At 38.1% G+C, this 23,609-nt stretch overlaps 1 non-coding gene across 1 annotated transcript; it reads right to left on the bottom strand.

Annotated features, from left to right (window-relative positions):
* Positions 1–12,628: 12,628 nt before the first annotated feature.
* On the bottom strand, positions 12,629–12,735 carry LOC118636766. Its single transcript, XR_004960751.1, has one exon. It is a non-coding gene; the product is annotated as a U6 spliceosomal RNA (small nuclear RNA).
* Positions 12,736–23,609: the final 10,874 nt, after the last annotated feature.

Genomic DNA, 23,609 nt, shown 5'->3' with positions numbered 1-23,609 from the left:
TGATAGAAACCTAATACAGGCTTCTAATCAGTTTTGGATCACCCATGTCATCTTGGTAAGGAAGACGCATTTGGCCTCCTTACACAGACAGAACATTATCAGTAGAATGTTATCTCTGATGTAGTGTGCATTTTACATCCCAAATTAAAACCTGAATATAATGTGACCCTTGCTACCTCCCGCAAGTGCAGAAAAACAGCATTATTCTACAAGAAAGTTCCCAATTCACGGGCTAACCCAAACTTATCTTTTAGCATTGCAGTCCCCTAGGTGATTATCACAAATGAAACTTTGTTAGAGATGCCCTCTGGGATAAATCAGAAGCATTAAGATGAAAAAGGCCCAAGAAAATTCCGTTAATGTGGCAACGGAAATTTTACTGATGACTTTGGAGAGAATACCTCCAGTTGAGTTGAGGGGGAAAGACAGACCACCTTGATCAAGGAGAGCTGGCTCTCAGCTGGGGCAATGTGTCCCCCAGGGGATGCTTGGCAATGTCTGGAGACAAGTTTGCCTGTCACAACTCTGATAAAGCTACTGGCTTCTGGTGGACAGAGCTCAGGCACGCAGCTGAACATCCTACAACATGCAGGACAGTCCCCTCCCCCACCACAACAGAGTTGTCCCATCCAACATATCAATAGTGCTGAGGGGAGAAACCCCGGCATAGAGTGAGTAAGCCTGTGTGACCATACTTAGTGTTCAAAAAAGGAAATGGAAACTAAAAGAAATCATCGAATTTATGTCATTTCAGTACTAATTTAATACCCACTTGCTAACCCCTCTCTTATGCTCTCATGTATACTGAATGTTTGTAGAAGTAGAAGACTTTTCAAGTGAAGAATAAACCTCAGGGTAGCCCTTCAAAAGTTTAATGGAATTTTGTAACTCATAGAAAGAGTAAGCTTTTCTAAGTAATTCAGGTCAAGTAATAATCTGTGTCATTACTTTATACAAACAAATAGCTTTTGTATAAATATAAACCTGACCTCAAAAGAAATAATAAACCTAACTTCAAAAAGAAATCAGTTAATCACTTGCAGAATTTATTCTGCAGGAAAAATTTGACTTCTTTGTTCAAATAGATTTTGAAATTTTTTCCTATGTTGACCATTTATTTGAAACTTTAATGAATAACGTCAATGTTGTTCAGTTAATTATATTTGAGGCGAAAGCAGAATTATTATGATATATTATAGGTGCTGCTATAAAACCAATATTGGGCATAAGATAATTTTGCAAGTTAATGATAGCATGTAAGCTCCTATAAATGATAAGAAGAAAAATAGACACAATTTATTTACTTATCCACCTAGTCAGAATAACAGAATATGCTTCCATCCCTTCATTTAGGAAATATTTATTGATCATCTACTGTATGTCAGGGCCTATGCTGAATGTTTAGGAAATGAAAACAGGCATCATGGAGCAATCATAAAGAAGTGAACAGTTAAGTGGAAAAGGCAATGAGAAAAAGTTAAAATTAAATTTGATAAATATAACAGTGGTATTACACGTTAGTTTCTATAGAATGCAGACTCTTGGAAGCTTAATTATGCAGGAATTTTATTAGCCAATGTACCATGGATCAACACCTATGGTGGATGAGGAAGAAGAGAAGTTTGATCCAGGGAAAGGCTGGTATGCCATATAGTCTCAACAATGTCCTCAGCTGACCCTATGGTGAGTTCTGAAGATGAGATGGCCCTTCACAGTTGTCCTAAGTTGAGAAAAGAGGTCCAGTCTTTATACCTCTATTACCAACAAGCCATTGGATGCAGTCTGCCCCTGAGAAGGGAACAAGAGCTTGAATGAGGCAGCTCTTTGCAGACAAGGCAAATATTCAAGGAGAGTTGACAGCATACACACATGGTACCAACTGAGAGAGCTACAGGGCTTAGTTGAAGGGAATAAACTATGATGTGAGTACAAAATACAGGTTGGGTATAATGCTGTTGAAGAGGTATTTGGACTAAAACATGGACTATGATGAGGATTATTCCAAGTAACAAAGCTAGGGAATTATTTTCCAGGCAGAGGGAAGAGCACATATAAAGTAGCTGACTCAAAAAAGCAAGGAATAATCCAAGAAATATCACAGTTTATTCAATGGGGATCTTAGGATAAATGTTAGGTGGGGCTAAAGAAAGAGATGGGAAGTGATTTTTTTTTTTTTTTTTAATCCTCACCCGAGGACATTTTTGCATTTTTTGTTCAGACAGAGCGGGAGGGAGAGAGAGGAAGAAAGAGAGAGAGAAACATCGATGTGAAGGGACACATCGAGTGGTTGCCACCCGCACGACCAACCAGGGCCGGGGACAAACTGCAACCGAGGTACGTGCCCTTAGCGGGAACCGAACCCGGGTCTCTCTGTACCGTAGGCCGACGCTCTAACCGCTGAGCCAAACCGGCCAGGGCAGGGAAGTGATTTTAAAAGGGCCTGTAAACTAGAAAAAGAAGTAGAGTATTTCTCCTATTAAGAAATCTAGAGCCCGGCCAGTGTCGCTCAGTGGTTGAGCATCGACCCCGTGCATGAAGAGGTCGCTGGTTCGATTCCCAGTCAGGGCACATGCCCATATTGTGGGCCCGATCCCCAGTGGGGGGCATGCGGGAGGCAGCCAATCAATGTTCTCTCTCATCAATGTCTCTCTCTCTCTCTCTCTCCCCCTCTTCTCCTTCCTCTCTCTAGAATCAATAAAGAAAAAAATTAAAAAAAGAAATATAGATATAGCAAGCATTTTAAAGGGAAGAAGTAATAGGATTTTATTTAAAGAAGATAATTCTGCAAGCATTGAGGATGGGTGATTGGAATAGAAGGAAAATTAGGGCAGGACAAGGCATTTATAATAACTTGAACACTAAACTGTGATAATGAGTCAAAATAGTTTTCGAGGAGAGAAAAGAGTGTGACAAAGTAAATAATGAAGCATAGTTTCTATAAAATTATCAAGTACCAATTTACCCCCTCCTACCTACATACACCTGATACAACACTGCCCAGAATAGAGGTACTTTCTAATTTTAGTACCAACATGAAATAATAAATTTTAACATTGAGGAATTCAGATAGAAGTTTTAAATATACAAATGCCTTCTAATTTAGACCAGAAAGGTAGATTTGAGTGGCAACAGGTGAACATGGAGGGCAACCAATGATAATCAGTCAACTCTACTAAGTGACAACTAATGGCATGAGTCTAATGTTTCTCATTCAATGGCAGGTAAACAAGCTAACAAAACCCCATGGCATAGGACATAAGACTATTCTATACTAGAGCTTAACACTTGAGAAGTAGAGAAGTATTTACTATTAAGTATACAGTCAGCCCTCACCACTTCGTGCTTCAACTTTCATGGCTTCACTCTATTGCTGTTTTTTCAAATATATTCATTAAAAAGTTGATCAAGCCCTGGCCGGTTTGGCTCAGCAGTTAGAGCGTTGGCCTGCGGTCCGGAGAGACTGGGTTCGGTTCCCGCTAAGGGCACGTACTTCGGTTGCAGTTTGTCCCGGGCCCTGGTTGGTCGTGCGGGTGGCAGCCACTCGATGTGTCCCTTCACGTCGATGTTTCTCTCTCTCTCTCCCTTCCTCTCTCTCCCTCCCACTCTATCTGTACAAAAAATGGAAAAATATCCTCAGGTGAGGATAAAAAAAAAAAAAAAGTTGATCAAGAAGTGAAAATGATACAGCACACACTCAGTTGTCTGAGTAAATTATACACCTCTGTATTACAATTAAAATTAAAATTACTGTATGTATGGACTGTAGGCCTATGTATTCGAGCACCCCAGGAATCCTTCAATACCAGGTGCAACCGCTAGAGTCTGGAACGGATTAGCCACGATAAATGAGGGACAACTGTATTATATAATGAATTCGTTTGTGACTTTAATAAAATCCAAGAAAAATAGTCTTTACAACAAGAGATAAAATATGAGCTAGAACACCTTGACAAGAATTTAGTGGCAGAAAGATACTGATTCATTTGACAAATATTTGATTCTTAGGTTGGCAGACCTAAAAGGCAGACCCTGAATAGAGGATTTGTTCCTATGCGAATGATTTAAGTCAGAGCTCCCAGAAAAGACTAGTGAGGGGAGTGGTGGAAGCCAGAGATAGAAAGGGGAGAATTCAAGCAAACTCTAAATTTCAGCCTGAACTCTCAGTTGCACTTCCAGTATTCTCACCAAGTCTTTGGCTAAAGCTCACCCAGAGTTGCTATGTAAACTCCCAAGCTAATCCAGCTCTCTGTGTGCCTAAGCAAAGAAGTTCCAGTAGCCAAAGGGTTTAGACACCATGCAGGTGTTAGGAACAAAGCACAGAGTAGCTGAGGCATAGGCACACAGAAATGGAAGAAGAGATACCAGGGGATCTAAGCACCTATGGCCGTCACCATTGGGATGGGCACTTATGACTACAGGGTGAACAATGCAGAAAGTGTGCCTGCAATAATAGAACCTGTATGCTAGATAGGGAAATGTAGACTATAACCAAAGAAATAAAAAAACATAAACAGGATAATGATGGTTTAGATAGATATAATAAAGTGGATCAACATGTAAAAGAGAGAATGGGATCTCTTATCCTTTGAGACGAATAAGTATTGGAGGGACCTGGAAAGTATTATCCTAAGTGAAAGAAGCCAAACAGAGAAAAACAAGTATCATATGATCTCACTTATTTGTGGAATATAATAAACATAACAGTCTGGGGAATGGGGTAGTTCCAGAGACATGTAAGTGGGGTACAGACTGACAATCTTCAGAAGAGGGGGTAGTGGGGGAGAGATAAACCACAGAACTTATATGCATGTGTGCATGAACAATGGACATGGACAACAAAGCTGGGGACAGGGCAGGGAGGGAGGGGAATCAGTGGGGGAAAAAGGAGAAATATCTGTAACAAAAATAAATTAATTAATTTAAAAAAGAGAGAGAATGGGGAGAGGGTATCTTATTTTATATTATGGAGTCAGAAAAGGAGATATTTTCTGATATCTGGAGTCAGACAAAGGGATATTTGTTCAGATACATGTAGTTTGAGTATTAATGAAATGTAAATAGAATAAGATAACAAGGAAATACTGTAATAAGAAGGGGGAAATATAGTGGAATAAAATATATTAAAAGCATAAAAGAAAAATAAAAGAACCACAGACAACATAGACTCCAAGTCCAACATAGCAGGTTCTCTCAGACAGTGACTTAAAACATGAGTTTTAATGGCCACATGTGGAAACAGGAAATAAATAATGCCTGGGATCTAAGAAGGGTGGAATTCACATCAAAGCTCCCATGTATATGTACAGTTCCTTAAGGGGCACACTTTCAGTGGGTAAACTAGTAAAAAATGGGAGTGATGTGTGTCTGTCTTCATCATTCTTCCGCATAAAATGGGAAGGACAAACAAAACCCCCAAATGCTATCCAGCCAGTGTGGCTCAGTGGTTGAGTGTCGACCCAAGCACCAAGAGGTCACTGGTTCGATTCCCAGTCAGGACACATACCCAGGTCGTGGGCCAGATCCCCAATGGGGAGCATGCAGGAGGCGGTCAATCGATGTTCTCTCTCATTGATGTTTCTATCTCTCTCTCCCTTTCACTTCCTCTCTCTCTCAAATCAATAAAGGAAACACATTTTAAAAAAATGCTTAACCACTCATCTGTATTCAAGTGGGTTTGGGTCTAAGTTCACACTGTATAGCCGAAAAAAATTCAAGATGGAAAAATAGATTATATGCTCCTGGGATGATCATGTTCCTGGGTTCCTAGCAGAAGCAAATACAAATTCTCATTGAAATAGTGCACTATAAATACAGGCAACAAAATTCCAAGAAACATGAGCTCACAATAAAAAGAATATCCCTAATACAGCCAGTGTGGCTTAGTGGATTGAGCATCAGCCCATGGACTGAGAGGTCCCAGTTCCATTTCCGGTCATCATGCCTCTATTGTGGGCTTGATCCCCAGTAGGGGGTGTGCAGGAGGTAGCCGATTGATGTTTGTCTCTCACATGGATGTTTCTATCTCTCCCTTCCTCACTCTCTAAAAAATCAATAAAACATATTTTTTTTTTTTTAAAAAAAGGAAATATCTAACTACATGGTTAAGACAGATAAACTACAAAGAAGATTTAAGAGAAACAACAACATACAAAATTAGACCCACTAAAATGGGAGATTTTAATTTTTATCAGATATAGAACAGAATATAAATTTGCTTAATGTATTTTATTTTTAATGTATTGAATGTATTGGGGTGACATCAATTAATAAAATTATATAGGTATACAATTATATAATATATTATCTGTATACTGTATTGTCTTCACCACCCAACTCAAGTCTCCTTCCATCACCATTTATCCCCCCTCTACCCTCTTCTACCTCCCTTCACCCAACCCCTTCCCTCTGGTAATTATCATGTTGTTGTCTGTTTCGATGAGTTTTGTTTGTTTGTTTGTTTTACTTAATCCTGTTACATTTTCATCCAGCCTCACAAACCCCCCTGCTTAATGTATTTATAGAACTGAACAATTAACAATAGAAGAAATATAAAAATCATCAACATTAATGATGCTGTCCAGTTTTATAAACATAGGCTTATTTAGTTATTTCCCAAACATATTTTGAATGATTGGGCAAAAACATTATTAATACACCTGGAAACCAGATATTGTTTGTTGATATTAGAAACCATTCCCACATCTTTATAATGCTCCCCTACAGGATGGGGGCATAAAGTCTGGAAACTATATTTCTGAGACTTCATTGCCAGCAGAGTTTCATCTAGATCATGCCAAGTAAAGGCACCTGCAAGAGATCTGGATGGAATAAGAAGAGCATTATTTTTCTCTGGCAATGGCATCTGGGAACATGGGCATCAGCAGATGGTAGATTTCCTAAAATCCACCCTTCTAACTTTTGTTCCCCTAGGCTTTAATGGTCGTGTGAGCCTCTAATTCCCAATATAAAACCTCTTCCTGCTGTAAATACCTATAGTAGTCGCTGTTTTCCTGACCAAGATTTAGCCAGGGATCTAAGAAACATAGTCAAGGACAGGAAGTAAAGATGAGTAACAGTATCCACAAAGAGCATGTAAAGGGAGTCCTGACAGCAATGATTTATAGTCAGGGATAAATTTTAACAACTGGATTAAATATTGAGGTTCAGAAACATGAGCTCAGCAATGGAACAGCTGTGCAAACTCTGCTGAACATCTTCTTTGATGCCAAGACAAAACAAGCACAAATAGACAGCTTCTGCAATATAATTAGGGGAATTTTTCAACTTATAAAAAATGGATCATAAATATTCTAAAAACCAGAACAAGATGTCAGACCCCATCAAATTAATGTGATCACAAACAAGATGATAAATTGGGCAAATGTCAAGTTTAAGAGCTCAAGTCACTGCCAAAAGTTAGGCTTATTCCTATAATAAAAGACTCTGGTGGCCATGTGAACTGATGACTCCCTTGTGATTATTTCATTTCAAGAATTTAATTGTCGCCTTTCAGATTTCAGGAAATGTGAACTATTTTTAGATGTTGCAAATGTTGCTGAACATGGGCCCCGAGAGCTTAGGGAATATGCTCAATTTTTCCTTAATAGAAAAAATGTGAATTCTATAATATTCAGGCTTCTGGACTGTAGAGATTTTTGCACACACACACACACAAAACCATTTTAAGCTTTTACAGTCTTCAATTACAAAGGTTGTAGAAATCACTTGGCAACCAATTTTAAACCACCACAATTTAGAGTTTTCATCCCACATCATACCAAGTATATTATAATGTACTCATATCCTACAGTTAATATGATATTATATTTAAAGGATTTTTACAATTTAGGTTTTAAAATTGTCTTTACATAATTTATTTAATTTATAATCAGGCATGACATCTCAGCAATCATGCTGCATACTTGAGAACTCTAGCAAAATGAGTTTTTCTTTTCTTGTTTTAGAGATAATAATTTTTTATTTCATATCTCAGACAATTCCATAAGCCCTTGAGAAACTGTACTTGGTATGAGACATGAGACCCTCAATAAACAATTCGCAACTTTGGCTGAGAGTATGAATTCATATGTTTATCTAACTAACTGTTGACAAGTATTCTTCTTTCCAATCTAAGCTACTAAAAAGGGATGAAGAGAAAAACCTCAATTTATCTGTCCAACCCCCTTTGTATTTAGAAGTCTGCTAGACTCTGGCATTGTCAAACAATCAATCTCTCCACTCCCACATCCTATGGGTCAAAGGTGCTCTCTTTCCAAACTGGCTACCGCCTGACATCCAGAAATCTTGTGGCCAATTTCTATCAGGCTTTGGAGTTTCAATGAGTCCAGTTTGGCTCTTATGGAGTTAGAGTGGACATCAACAAGGATCTGGAGTTCAGAACACTGTCACTACTCAGATGGAAGTGTCTAGTTAAGCTGACAGGACTCCTGGCTGACATTACTAGCCTTTTCTGCTATTTCACTAACTTTCTTAGAGAGCAGGTATTTTGATAACTGCCTTCCAGGGTAGGACAAACTGATTTCCTCCACTAGTAATCATGACTTTTATAGTATGAATGCCTGGATGGGTATCAGTTTCAATAGGAAATACTATTCTTCTCCATCTATTTACTCATCTTCCTAACACAATAACAGCTAATAAGACGTCTGGCCCTTTAAGAGATGGAATTTTTAACAAAAAGCTACTTTGTGCTAGATACTATGTGAGGGACTTCATATACATTCTAGTCTAATTATCATAATACTATTATGGCAAGTAGATACTTTCATTGTCCTGTTTTAAAAAGAAACAAAGTTATCAGTTTGCAAGCAGCTAAAATCCAACCCTTGGTTAGGAATGTAAACCCTCAGACATCAAAACCTGTCTGGGTCCCACTACCTCATCCTCTGCCTCTGTTTACAAAGCACTTTCTCTTCTTTTTCCTTTTTATTACATTTATTGGGGTGACACTGGTTAACTGAATCATATAAGTTTCAGGTGCACAATTCTACAACACATCATCTGTACACTGTATTGTGTGTTCACCACCCCAAGTCAAGTCTCCATCCATGACCATTTATCCCCGTATACCCTCCTCCACCTCTCCCTTCTCTCCTCCCCACAGAAGTACCACACTGTTAACTGTGTCCATGAATTTTTCTCATTTTTTTTTTTTGCTCAATCCCTCCACCCCTGCCAATTCACATGCATTCTCTCTTATTACAACAAAGTCAATCCCATCATTTTAAAGGGGCTAAGAGTAGTAATGAAGGTTGTCATTTTTAATTAACCTTTTAAGATATTCTGTCATAAAAGATACTGCAAAGACTCCACAGAACTTTCCATTAAAAATCTTTAGGCTGATAAAATACATTCTACAGGGATTTCCTTCCTAAGCGTTGTTTAGTCAGATACAGAGGAAATTCAAATAGAGTCTGAGCTAAAGAAAAATGTTTTGCTCTTCAGCAAGTTAAGGTGTTATAATAACTTCATGAACTGTTCCAAAGATAGCACTGTCATACCATAGATGCTACATAGAAACAAAGAAACAGACTTGATAAAGTCTATTTTAAAGTTATTATTAGTGGGTGAAAACAATATGTGCTATTCTGGAAGGCAACTATCAGGAAGCATGCGCCCTCCAAAATGTGGTGAAATAGCAGAAAAGTCCAGTTTTGTCATCCAGGAGGGCCATCAGCTTGACTGTTATTACTTATTTTCAATTGCATTATTTTAGTATATTTATTATTGTACATAATGTTAAATTTTAAAATATCTTACAAATATGCTTAAAATGGTTAGATAATAATGAAAAACAATCAGGCTAGCCTCAGCCATATCTGACACACTGAATGGTAAAAGACAAAGAAGCAATGTTTAGTAAATTTTATGGAAAAATGTGATTTCAAATTTTAAAGCCAACTATGTGTTGAACTATGGGAAAAAGCATCAGAAAGATGTTTGCAGGTATTCAAGAGCAGACAACATAAAGTATTTCATGCAATTTATGCAGAAAATATTTTTCCAACTTATTGAAAATTAAATAAAAAATAAAAGTTCAGCCCTGGCTGGTTTTTCTCAGTGGTTAGAGCATCAGCCCTTGGACCAAAAAGTCACGGGTTCGATTGCAGTCAAGGGCTCGTACCTTGGTTGCAGTTCATCCCTGGTGCTGGTCAGGGTCATGCGGGAGGCAACCAGTTGATGTGGCTCTCTCACATCAATGTTTCTCTCTCTCTCTCTCTCTCTCTCCCTCTCTTCCATTTATCTGAAGATAAATGAGAAAATATCCTCAGGTGGGGACAAAAAAAAATTTCAAAAATGAGGAGAACATGGAATACAGCATTCAAAATTGAACATTAAAGCCAGTTAATATAGAAATGTATAAATAATTCTATATAATAGAGTTATAAATTGGAACTTAAAAATACACCGTAACTCTTCAAATATAATATATTTAAAGTAAAAGTATATTATAACAATAATCCATCACTGAAAATGCTTTTAACAATGACCAAGAGGTAAACAAGGTAGGGAAAGTGAAGCATGTTAAAAATCTTGTCTCAAAGACAGAAGAGGAAAAGACAAAAGAGTTCAGTTCACAATAACTGATAAATAGAAATTGGTTAGACTGACTTTGAAATTATTAAAATTAACTACTAGAAAGACTGCAACTAAAAATAATTTGCAACTTTATTTTTATACAGACAGTATCAAAGCAAAACATAAATAAGAAAAATATATTTTATAATGAAGTGTACATTTGTAACATTATTATGAATGTCATGAACGTTTTAGTAGAAATTCTGACTTAGAGCCCTGTATGTGTATGGATAGGGTATTTAAACTGCCCACTTTAAGGTATTAGAAAGAGAAGTCAATATCAGTGTTTAGAACCTCCATGTGCTAGAATTGAGAAGGACATGGCTTGACTTCTAACTCCCTCTTCCAGCAACCCCCCTTTCATTATATCAAACACTAGCCCGAAAGAATGTCAACTCTCAATCCCCTAAATAAGCAATACTTAAGTAACTTAAATGTATCCCAATTTATCCTTCATGGTGCTTGTATGTGGGTATGTGTATGCATTTGTGTATGTGTGTGCATGTGTGTATATGTGTCTGTGTTAGAGAGAATGGGTAGGTAAAGAAGCTTCAGTAGTTCTTCAATAAAATCCCTAATATCATACCCACTTTCCACTTCTGCCCCCTCTCTGTTGATGCCAAGTCCAGGGCTTGTCTGCCAATTCTCTGAATCACCTTATAGCATGTTATCATCTATGCTTATTTTGCCTTTTGACTTACTCACATCTACTTTCTGAATCATATATATTCCTAGATATATATCCATCCATCCTTCCTCCCCATCTCCCTTGTTTCTACCTCTCTATGTATTTCCATTTATCTATCTAGTCTACTTAAATAGAAAGATATTAGAGATTACAGATTAAGCTCTCCAATTGTTAAATTTCCCCCTGGGTATAGGGATTTTTAACTTGTTGTTTTATTTTTCTTCTCTTAAATTGAATGTGCATACAGTCAATTAAATATTGAAATCATTATTATTAAAACATGAAATCCTCTACATACCCTCTCAGCTTGCAATTTTACTTAGTGGTTTATCCTGAAGATTAGTAAAATAACTGCTAAAGCCTGTGTGTATAAGCATATTTGTGGCAATTATTTTTTATGGTACAAAAAAAATAGAAAAAAAAAAACTAAAAAGTCATCAACAATGATTGATTAAAACATGATACAGCCAATGAAGAAAATATTATGCAGTTATTGAAAATTATATATTAGCATCAACATGTGGAAAGGCCTATTATAATATACAGTGTTTTTCAGTGTTTGGGGATATATGCTTAGAAACATTTGAAATGATAAATACCAAAACTTAGCAGAGGTACCATCTGGGTGATATTTTGGTTTTCTTCCTTATTTTTCTCTATTTTCTCTTCTTTTCTTAAAATAAGCATGAGGGACCTGGAGATTATTATGCTAAGCAAAATAAGCCAGTCAGAAAAAGGCAAGCATCACATGATCTCACTTGTATGTGGAACCCAATGAACAAAATACACAGAGAACAAAATAGATCCAGAGACCTGGAAACAGGGAACAGACTGACAAACCTCAGAGGAAAGCGGGCAGGGAGGTGGGAAGAGATAAACCAAAGAACTTATATGCATATATGCACAACCAATGGACACAGACAATAGGGTGGTGAAGACCTGGGGCACAGTAGGAACCCTGTGTAGGGGGTCAATGGGGGGAAAATGGGGAGACATCTGTAATACTTTAGCAATAAAGATAAATTAAAAACAGAAAAATAAGCATGTGTTATTCATGTACCCAGAGAATAAACCTATTTGTAGTTTAAAGGGGGTGGAATAGAGAGAACTGAATGAAATTATGATATTTATAGCAGTAACCAATACGATTTTGAAAGATGCTGGCATCTTAGTATTATATTCACAACATACCTTATATATTTGATGTTTTTAAAACTCCTTTTATAAGAACCACCCTTCCTATTATTTTCTTCTTTTATATAGCTACAAAAATTCAAGTTTTATTATTTTTTCAATTATGAGTTTTAAAGTTTAAATGCTATTATTACTATTTTGGTTCACAAAAATGTGGAACACTTCATTTATTTGCGTGCAATCCTTGCACAGAGGTCATGCTAATCTTCTCTGCATCATTCCAATTTTAGTACATGCACTGCTGAAGCGAGCACCCCTACTATTTTTCTTACCATTGTTTTCCCATTAGCAGTAGAGATATCACTAAATATATTCCACCATATTTGGTGGTGATTTAAAAAAGAAAAAACTGAAACACCTGAATTTTTGTTATATTGTTCAAATGTTTTGTTATATATATATCGAATGTTTTATAAAATAATAGCATTTTGTCTAGAGACTATAGCTTACAAAAAAAAACAAGCAAACTGGAGTGATCTATAACAATCATACTCAGTTAAATTTTTACTATTTATATAATATCAGCCTTCAAACTGCTAATTCAGGCACATTCTGTGAATATTTTTCTCTGGACCTTATTACCAGATGTTTGGTTCTATTTCTATTTTTGTATCACTCTGCTCCATATTTTCCTCAATGACAAGAGCAATATCACAGGTGTTAATGAGCCTTTCACCAATAATCTGAATTTCTCTTATATTCCATACCATCTTTCTTTGAATGATGCTATACATGTATTTTTATCTTCTTGTTTATGTTATCTTTGCTGAAACACCAAAGAACATCTAAAAAATCCTAAAATTCCATAGAACAGTTTGAAAATGAATAGTTTAAAGGCCTTCAGATATAGTTCACAATTTCCTCATTTCTGTAATAAATTCTGTTCAGAGGTTAGATCTTGCTGTATGTGTTCAGGAGGATATTGTCTTTTATTCATTTTGGAGGTGTCTTTTCCATAAATCCCACCTATTTTAGTTTCCCTTTCATTTAGACTTTACCATCTGGATGATTTGTGGCTTTTCTTTAACCATATAATCTTTCCACTTGGGTGCTAGTCAAATTTCTATCTTATATATATAGCTGGAATGACAAGTTGGAAATGTCCATAGTCCTTCACCTTGCAGTCTTCTTCCAGTGATTCTGTGCTTACTGAAACAAAATCTCTATTTGCCCCATTGTCCTCACTACCTTTTACTTTTAAATAAAAGGGATGTATAATAATAATAAAGTAACACTATCAATAAATTATCATTGTTAACACAACTGTCACCTTCCTGGCCTGCATCTTGTCTAACTTTCCAGCATCATCTTCTACCACCACTTCCCCTCAAATGCCCCATAGCTCAAATAGCTTGAATTACATGTCCTTCTTTGAATATCCTATTCCCTGATAGATCGGCTTAGGGAAAACTGCTTTCTTGTTTACCACTATAACCCTAGCACTCCTGGTATATAGTAGTAGCTCCATAAATATTTGTTAAAGAAATAAATGAGTCCAGTGGTATGGCTCAGTGTTGAACATCAACCCATGTACCAAGAGGGCACTGGTTTTATTCCTGGTTAGGGCATATGCCCAGGATGTGGGCCCGATCCCCAGTGGGGGGCATGCAGGAGGCAGACAATCGATATTCTCTCTCATCGAGGTTTCTATCTTTCTCTCTCTCTCTACCTCTCTCACTAAAATCAATAAAGAGAAAAAAGATGGCAGCTGGCAGAACCTGAGGGAGGGTGAGTGTGTGATAGAGTGAGCGAGTATGTGAGGAAGTGTGAGTGGACATGAAGGTGGATGACCAAATCCCAGCAATGCAGACCCATGGAGCAGAAGGTTCCTGTGCTGTCAATGGGAGCAGCCAGCTACCAAGGTAAGCGGCCCTTCAATGTGCGTCTCCCTGCTCCACAGGGAGGTCCCACCATTTTGGAAGATCCCAGGTCTTCCCTGGGAGGAGGCAGTGGGAGCGGCTAGGGCCCAGCAACCTGAGCCCACCAGCGCACCTGGCACCATAGGACCAGTGGATACTCTGTGTCAACACAGACCAATGCACAGTAGTGAAGCTCCCAAGGTGCAGGTTGCAGAAGCCATGGACAGCTGGGAGCCCAGCACCATCCCCCATAGTAGCAGCCCGTTCAGGTTCGAGATATACTCCCAGCAACAGAGGCTGGGGAGCAGACATCCATCTGCAGGCAACAGAAGCACAGACCAGAAGCTGAGACCCATCTCCAAAAACTACAGCAAAAGCTGAGCAGGAGTTGAGCTCCACAGGGCAGCAGCACTCCCCAGCTGCCAGTGGAGGGACCTGGGGCTCCATAGAGGCAGGTGCACTCCAGTAGCTTACAGGAGCATTGGGAAGCCAGAGCCACAGAGAGACTGGTGCAATCAAACTGCCTTCCCACGGGAAATGCAGGGTAAGGGGGCACCAGAGAGGCCTGTGCTACCCAGCAGGGACTGCAATCCAGTTACACACAGGACCTGCGGGGTGCTGAAGCCCCAGAGAAGCCTGGGCGAACCAGCAGCCCATAATATAGGCATAGAGCCGGGTCCCAAAAGGGACTGTGTGATCCAGATACCTGCAGGACCTGCAGGGTGAGGGGACAAAAGGAAGGCCTGTGCGACCCAGCTGTGCACAAGATAGGCTTAGAAGAGGTGAAAAGAGAGGCAGAGTGAATAGAAGCTCACAGACGATCTCCCAGGACCAAACAGGAATTACAACTAAAATAAAGAAAAATCCTGGGAAAAAGCAACAGAAAAGCAGCAGGACAGGACCATATAACCAGGAACACTGGTAGGATCTGCGGAAGCACGAGAGGGTGGCGGGCTGGTAGCCCAAGGACAGCAGCAGTCTTAGCTGTGAGCAGTGCCCATGGGGAATAAAGAACAAGAATGCTCAAGAGGGCAAAGAAGAGGGACACAGCACTAAAATAGCCACAGCCACTCACCTGGGGGGTACTGCAGAATGAGGGCAGACTGGGCTGGAAGTCTGTGGGGACACCGGGATTTGGCGGGCACTCAGAGTTTTTGCTGACTTGCAGCCACAAAGGACAGTGGCCAGTGTGCCCCTTCCCACAGCTATGGGGAAAAGCAATAGACCCCCCACCTTGGAGATTCAGCCTTTCCCAGATGAGGCAAAGAAATACAAATTGAGGCTCATTAACAACCAGCATCTATCCCACCCTCTGGAAATCCTCTTATGCAGAACACCAGGGCTACATTCTAAGGCACTGAGTAACTGAGACTACTAGCCACCAGGAAAAAGCTAGAGGATAACTGAACCTTTCCTGGGCTTGCAAATCGACCCAGGAAAGTAAGACTTGACAGTGGTGTTTAACATGGGCCCACCCAGGCTCATCCAAACTCAGTAGAAGGAGCCACAAACAGCAGAACACCAACACCCACAGAAAAAAATGGCAGCCTCCAATACCCACTGAGATAGCCAAAATGGTGAAACAAAGAAACAAATCCCAAATGAAAGAACAAGAGAAATCTGTCAAAGATGAGATCAATAAAACACAGTTAAGCACATTATCAGAGGTAGAGTTCAGAGCCATGATCTTGAGGAAGCTCAACAGCATGAGTAAGGACATCAGCACCATGAGTAAAGATACAGAAACATTTAAAAGAAACCAAGTTTGACATAGCAGACATAAATAACACATTAGAAGGACTAACCAGCAGAGTAGAGAAAACTGAGGACCGGATCAGTGAATTAGAATACAGGGTACACAAAACAAACCAATCAGAAAACCAAAAGGAAAAAACAATAAAAAAAACAAACAAACAGGAAGACAGCTTAAGAGAACTGTGGGACAACTGAAAACGTAATAACATTCACATCATAGGAGTCCCCGAAGAGGAAACAATAGGGCAAGGGTTAGAGAATCTATTTGAAGAAATAGTGACTGAAAACTTTCCTCACTTCGTGAAGGAAGAAGGCATTCAAGTTCAAGACGCACAGAGTTCCCAAGTGAGAAGAACCCAAACAGGCCCACACCAAGACGCATAGTAATTAAAATGACAAAAATTAAAGACAAAGAGAGAATCCTAAAGGCAGCAAGAGATAGGCAAGCAGGTTACCTACAAAGGAAACCCCATAAGGCTCTCAGCTGACTTCTCAACAGAAACACTACAGGCCAGAAGGGAGTGGCATGAAGTAATCAAGGTCATGAAAAACAAGGATCTGAATCTAAGACTACTTTATCCAGCAAGGCTATCATTCAAAATAGAAGGTCAAATAAAGAGCTCTCTAACAGCAAACCAGCACTGCAAGATATGCTAAAAGGACTGCTGTAATTAGTAGAAGAAATAGGAAGAAAAATAGAACCATGCTAAACAAAAATGGCAATAAATAAGTACATATCACTTATTATCTTAAATGTGAATGGTCCGAATGCTTCGATAAAAAGACACAGAGTAGCTGGCTGGATAAGAAAGCATGAATCACATATATGTTGTTTACAAGACACAGCTCACAACAAAAGACTCACATAGGTTGAAAGTGAAGAGATGGAAAAAAATCTTTCAAGCAAACGGAAAGGAAAAGAAGCTGGGGTAGCAATACTCATATCTGATAAAGTACATTTCAAAATGAAGACCATAACTAGAGACAAAGAAGGCCAGTACAAAATATTGAAAGGATCCATCCAACAGGAAGATATAAACTTGGTAAACATATATGCACCCAATATAGGAACACAAACATATATTAAAAATCTTTTGGAGGACTTCAAAGGAGAAATCAACAGCAATACAATCATAGCAGGGAACTTTAACACCCTGCTGACATCACTGGATAGATCTTCTAGACAAAAAATTAACAAGGAAACACAGACTCTAAATGAAGCGCTAGATCAAATGGATTCAATAGATATCTACAGAGAATTACACTACAACTCCGTAGAATTCACATTCTTCTCAAGTGCACATGGGACATTCACAAACATACACCCCATGTTAGTGCACAAACTAAGTCTCTACAAGTTCACAAACACTGAAATCATATCAAGCATCTTCTCAGATTACAATAGCATGCAACTACAAATCACTTGCAACAAGAACATGCAAAGACAGTTAATAACATGAAGGCTAAATAGCATGTTATTGAACAAATAATGGGTTACCATGGAGATCAAGGAAGAAACAAAAAACTTCCTGGAAACGAATGAAAATGAACACACAACAAAACAAAATCTATGAGATGCAGTGAAAGCAGTTCTGAGAGGGAAGTTCATAGCACTACAGGACTACCTCAAGAAACAAGAAAAATTTCTAATTGACTGTCTAACCCCACAACTTAAAGAACTAGAAAGCAAACAAAAAGAAAACCCCAGAGCAAGTAGAAGGAAGGGAATAGTAAAGATCAGAGCAGAAATAAATGACATGGAGACCAAAAAAAACAATTCAAAGGACCAATGAAACAAAGAGCTGGTTCTTTGAAAATATAAACAAGATTGATGGACCCTTAGCTAGACACACTAAGAAACAAAGACAGAGAACCCAAATACACAAAATCAGAAATGAAAGAGGAGAAATAATAACTGACATCACACAAATACAAACGATCATAAACAAATATTATGAACAATTATACGGCAACAAATTCAACAATCTAAGCAAAATGAACAAATTTCTAGAAACACGGAGTCTCCCAAAACTACACCGGGAAGAGATAGAAAACTCGAACAGACCGATAACAAAAAAGAAATTAAAGATGTAATCAAGGCTCTCCCAGCAAACAAAAACCCAGGCCCAGACGATTTCATGGGGGAATTTTACCAAACATTCAATGAATACCTAACACCCATTTGCCTCAAACTATTTCAAAAAATTCAAGAGGAAGGTAGACTTCCAAACCTGTTTTATGAGGGCAGCATAATTCTAATTCCAAAACCAGGAAAAGACACTACAAAGAAAGAAAGCTAAAGACCAATATCCCTGATGAACATAGATGCCAAAATCCTGAACTAAATAGTAGCAAATCGAATCCAGCAATACATCAACAAAATTATTCACCATGACCAAGTGGGATTCATCCTAGGGATGCAAGACTGCTAAAATATTCGCAAATCAATAAATGTGATACACCACATAAACAAAATGAAGAAGAAAAATCATATGATCATATCAACAAATGCTGACAAAGCATACGACAAAATCCAGCATGCATTTTTTATAAAAACGCTCAGCAATCTGCGAATAGAGGGATTATATCTCAACATAATAAAGGCCATATATGAAAGACCTACAGCCAACATCTACTCAATGGGCAAAAATTAAAAGCATTTCCCTTAAGAACAGGAACAAGACAAGGATGCCTACTTTCGCCACTCTTATTTAACATAGTACTGGAAGGCTTAGCCACAGCAATCAGACAGGAAGAAAAAATAAAAGGGATCCAAATTGGAAAGGAGGAAGAAAAACTCATTATTCGCAGATGACATGGTACTATACACAGAAAACCGCAAAGACTCCATCAAAAAGTTACTAGACTTAATAAATGAATTTGGCAAAGTAGCAGGATACAAAATTAACGTTAAGAAATCGACGACTGCCCTGGCCGGTTTGGCTCAGCGGTTAGAGCGTCGGCCTGCGGTCCTGAGAGACCCGGGTTCGGTTCCCGCTAAGGGCATGTATCTCGGTTGCAGTTTGTCCCCGGCCCTGGTTGGGTCGTGTGGGTGGCAACCACTCGATGTGTCCCTTTCACGTCGATATTTCTCTCTCTCTCCCTTCCTCCCACTCTATCTAAACATAAAATGGAAGAAATGTCCTCGGGTGAGGATAAAAAAAATAAAAAATTAAAAAATTAAAAAGAAATCGACGACATTCTTATACACCAATGATGAACTCACAAAGAGAGAAACTGAAAATACAATCCCATTTACCATCAAGGCAAAAAAAAAATTAAGATACCTAGGAATACACTTAACCAAAGAAATAAAGGACTTATTTGCAGAACACTACAGTTCATTGAAAAAAGAAATAGAGGAAGATATAAAAAAGTGGAAGCACATACCTTATTCATGGATTGAAAGAATTAACTTCATTAAAATGTCCATATTACCCAAAGCAATCTATACATTCAATGCAATCCCCATCAAAATACCAACGACATACTTCACAGAACTAGAACAAATACTTCAAAAGTTCATATGGAACCAAAAAATACCTCTAATAGTCACAGAAATTTTGAAAAAGCAGAACAAAGTTGGAGGGATCACATTACCAGATTTCAGGTTTCACTACAAAGAGACTGTAATCAAAACAGCCTGGTACGATCACAAGAACAGGTATATAGACCAGTGGAACAGAACAGAGAACCCAGAAATGGACCCAAGGCAATATGCTCAATTAATATTTGACAAAGGTGGCAAGAGCATACAGTGGAGTAAGGACAGCCTCTTTAATAAATGGTGTTGGGAAAAGTGGACTGCTACATGCAAAAATGAAACTAGACCATCAACTGACACCCTACACAAGAATAAACTCAAAATGGATAAAAGACTTAAATGTGACTCATGAATCCATAAAAATCTTAGAAGAAAATGTAGGCAACAAAATTTCAGACATCATACGCAGCAGAATTTTCACTGATACATCACCTAAGGCAACAGAAACAAAGGAGAAAATGAACACATGGGACTACATCAAACTACAAAGCTTCTGCACAGCAAAAGGAACAACCGTCAAAATGGAAAGGCAACCCACTCTATGGGAGAGCATAATTGCCAATGATAGATACATCAACTAAGGGGTTAATTTCCAATATATATAGAGTGCTCATACAACTCAACAAAAGAAAAACAAAGAACCCAATTAAAAAATGGGCAGAGGAACTAAATAGACACCTCTCCAAATGAGACATACAAATGGCTAAGAGACATATGAAGAAATGCTCAACATCACTAATCATTAGAGAGATGCAAATTAAAACAACTATCAGGTATCACCTCATACCTGTCAGAATGGCCACCATCAACAAATCATCAAACAACAAGTGTTGGTGAGGGTGTGGAGAAAAGGGGACTCTAGTGCACTGCTGGTGGGAATGCAGACTGGTGCAGCCACTATGGAAAACACTATGGTGTTACCTCAAAAAATTACAAATTGAACTTCCATTTGACCCAGTGATCCCACTTCTAGGAGTATACCCTAAGAAGCCTGAAACACCAATCAGAAAGAATATATGTCCCCCCATGTTCATAGAAGCACTATTTACAATAGCTAATATCTGGAAACAGTCCAAATGTCCATCAATAGATGAATGGATAAAAAAGCAGTGGTACATATACATAATGGAATACTATACCACTGTAAGAAAGATCCGTTATTCTTTGACACGACATGGAGGAACCTGGAAAGTATTATCTTAAGTGAAAGAAGCCAAACAGAGAAAGACAAGTATCATATGATCTCACATATTTGTGGAATATAATGGACATAACAGTCTGAGGAATGGGGTATTCCCAGAGACGTGGAAGTGGGGTACAGACTGACAATCCCCAGAAGAGGGGGTGGTGGGGGAGAGATAAACCACAGAACTTATGTGCATGTGTGCATGAACAATGGACATAGACAACAAAGCTGGGGTCAGGGCGGGGAGGGAGGGGGAGGGGGAAATCAGTGGGCGAAAAAGGAGAAATATGTGTAACAAAAATAAATAAATAAATAATAAATAAAATGAAAAGAAATTAACATTTCTGTAATTTCTCTTGTTATATATTTTTCTTTTAATGCCTTTTTTCTCACTCTTCCATCAGATAGGAGCCTTCGGTTTCCTACTATTATCTCATGTCATCTCCTGATAAGATCTTATTGAAAGTCTCCAAACTATGTTAGGTGTCTTCTCATCTCTTATAATGCATGTCACAGTATTATAATTGCTTGTGTGTACGTCTAATTTCCCCACTAGCCTATCAGCCTGAGGGTAGTACCATATTCCTTTCATAATTATGAACCCCCATATAATGATATTTAGTAAGTTCTTTATAACTGATTGCTAGATTAAAAGTTTTCTAACCCCAAATTTAGTATTACTACTTATAGTAATAATAAAATAATAAATGTTTACTATACCACAGTGGTTAAAAGTCAGACAGCCAGAGACTAAGTCCCAGATTTACCCCTTACTAGTTATTATACCTTGAGTATCTTATTTACTCTCTCTGTTCCTCAGTTTTCTCATCTCTAAAAGGAAGTTAATATATTCCTAGAAGTGGGGTCACTGGGTCACAAGCCTGAAACACCAATCAGAAAGAATATATGTACCCCTATGTTCATAGCAGCACTATTTACAATCACTAAGATCTGGAAACAGCCCAAGTGTCCATTAGTAGATGAGTGGATAAAAAGTTGTGGTACATGTACACAATGGAATACTATGCAGCTGTAAGAATGAAAGATCTCTTGACCTTGGAGACGGCATGAAGGAACCTGGAGAGTATTATGCTAAGCATAATAAGCCAGTCAGAAAAAGACAAATACCACATGATCTCACTTATCTGTGGAATATAATGAACAAAATAAGCTGATGAACAAAATAGACCCAGAGATATGGAAATGCGGTACAGACTGACAAACCTCAGAGGAGGGGGATGGGGGAGAGTGATGAGATAAACCAAAGAACTTACATGCATATATACATAACCAGTGGACACAGACAACAATGCTGGTTAATGGGGGGTGGGATTGGGAGGAGGGTGTCTGGAAGAGAAGGAGATACACCTATAACAAAAATAAATTAATAAAAATTGCAAAATAAAATGAAGTTAATAATAGTATCTGCTGGATATGATTTAATTAAGTAATATATGAAAAGTGATAAAAATAGTGCCCAACATCTAAAAAACTTTCAATACCTGTTAGCTATGCTATTATACCCTTAAATATGACAGACCTCATACAACATGCTTTATAATTTACCCCTCACCACAGTGTTAAGAGGCATTATTTTAAAGATCAGAAATATGAGACAAAGTAATCATTTTGCTCAAGATCACAGAATATTAAGTGTTAAAGTATGCCTAGTTCAACTTGGTATCGCACACATTTCTGAGTTTGAATATGTGATCATTAATTGCACCAGAGCTTATATTCTGCAAGTCACAACTTATTCTATTTGTTTGAAACATGCTTTTGTGTCATCTCCACTACACTTACTGTACAGACTGAATAACATCATATTTAAGAGCTGGCTGGAGTGCTACTGTCAGACTAACCAAGGTCCAATCCCAGTTTTAACATTATACTGGCTAGTAACCTTGGCCATTTGCTTACCCTCTCTAAGCCTTGGGGTCCTTTTGTAAAATGAGTATATTAATATCAACCTCAGAAGGTTATTCACTCTGAGAATCAAATGAGATCAAATATGTGTAACATGCTTACCAAAATACCTACTGCATTCAAAGCTCAATAAAAGCTGTCATCCACCACTGGTTGTCAACCTTATTTATCAATTTCTGTTTTGCATTTTACACGTTTTTTTTTTTTTTCCTTTGTTTTGTTTTATCTTATTCCAAAATTCTGGCAGTTTACTCTATTTTTCAGAGTATTTCTCTGAACAATACTACCTCCCTCTTAGGCTGAGTTAGGTTTACCTTCTCCTATGCTCTCAACTTTATTCAGAAACAAAAAATTACTGAACAGGAGCAGATCCTTGGATTCTCCCTTTATGTATGACAAGGAAAAAAGAGAACACATTTTTTAAAAGCACCTAAATGCATAATTAGGCATCCATGAGCCATTTCAATAGATTGATCTGTGCCATTGGAACTCAGTCTGTTTTCTCTAGGGAAGACAATGCCAGCAACACTGTAGTCTCCATACCAATATGCTGCCAACTATTGCAAAGTAGTGTGCTGGTACACCTGTAAAAATGGAGTCACCGGGGGGAAAAAGCCTTGATTTGCAGTTTTCCAATTTCTGTGATGTAAATATTCTTACTATGGCCAATTTCAAGTTACATATCAGCATGACGTCACTAAACACAGAGTTGGGAAGAGATGTACAGTCACCCCCATTACATAGCATTTCTACCATGCAGATAAGATAGATTTGACCTCGAGAGCATAAATAATAGCAAAATATAGTCAAAGAATTAAAAATCAATGATTTGGGGTATTTATCTTTCTTATAAGATAA

This window comes from Molossus molossus, unplaced genomic scaffold (assembly GCF_014108415.1).
Source record: "Molossus molossus isolate mMolMol1 unplaced genomic scaffold, mMolMol1.p scaffold_m16_p_2, whole genome shotgun sequence".
Taxonomy (NCBI): domain Eukaryota; kingdom Metazoa; phylum Chordata; class Mammalia; order Chiroptera; family Molossidae; genus Molossus; species Molossus molossus.
The sequence above is the reverse complement of the archived record's forward strand: the minus strand, read 5'-3'. Positions and strand labels throughout refer to the sequence as shown.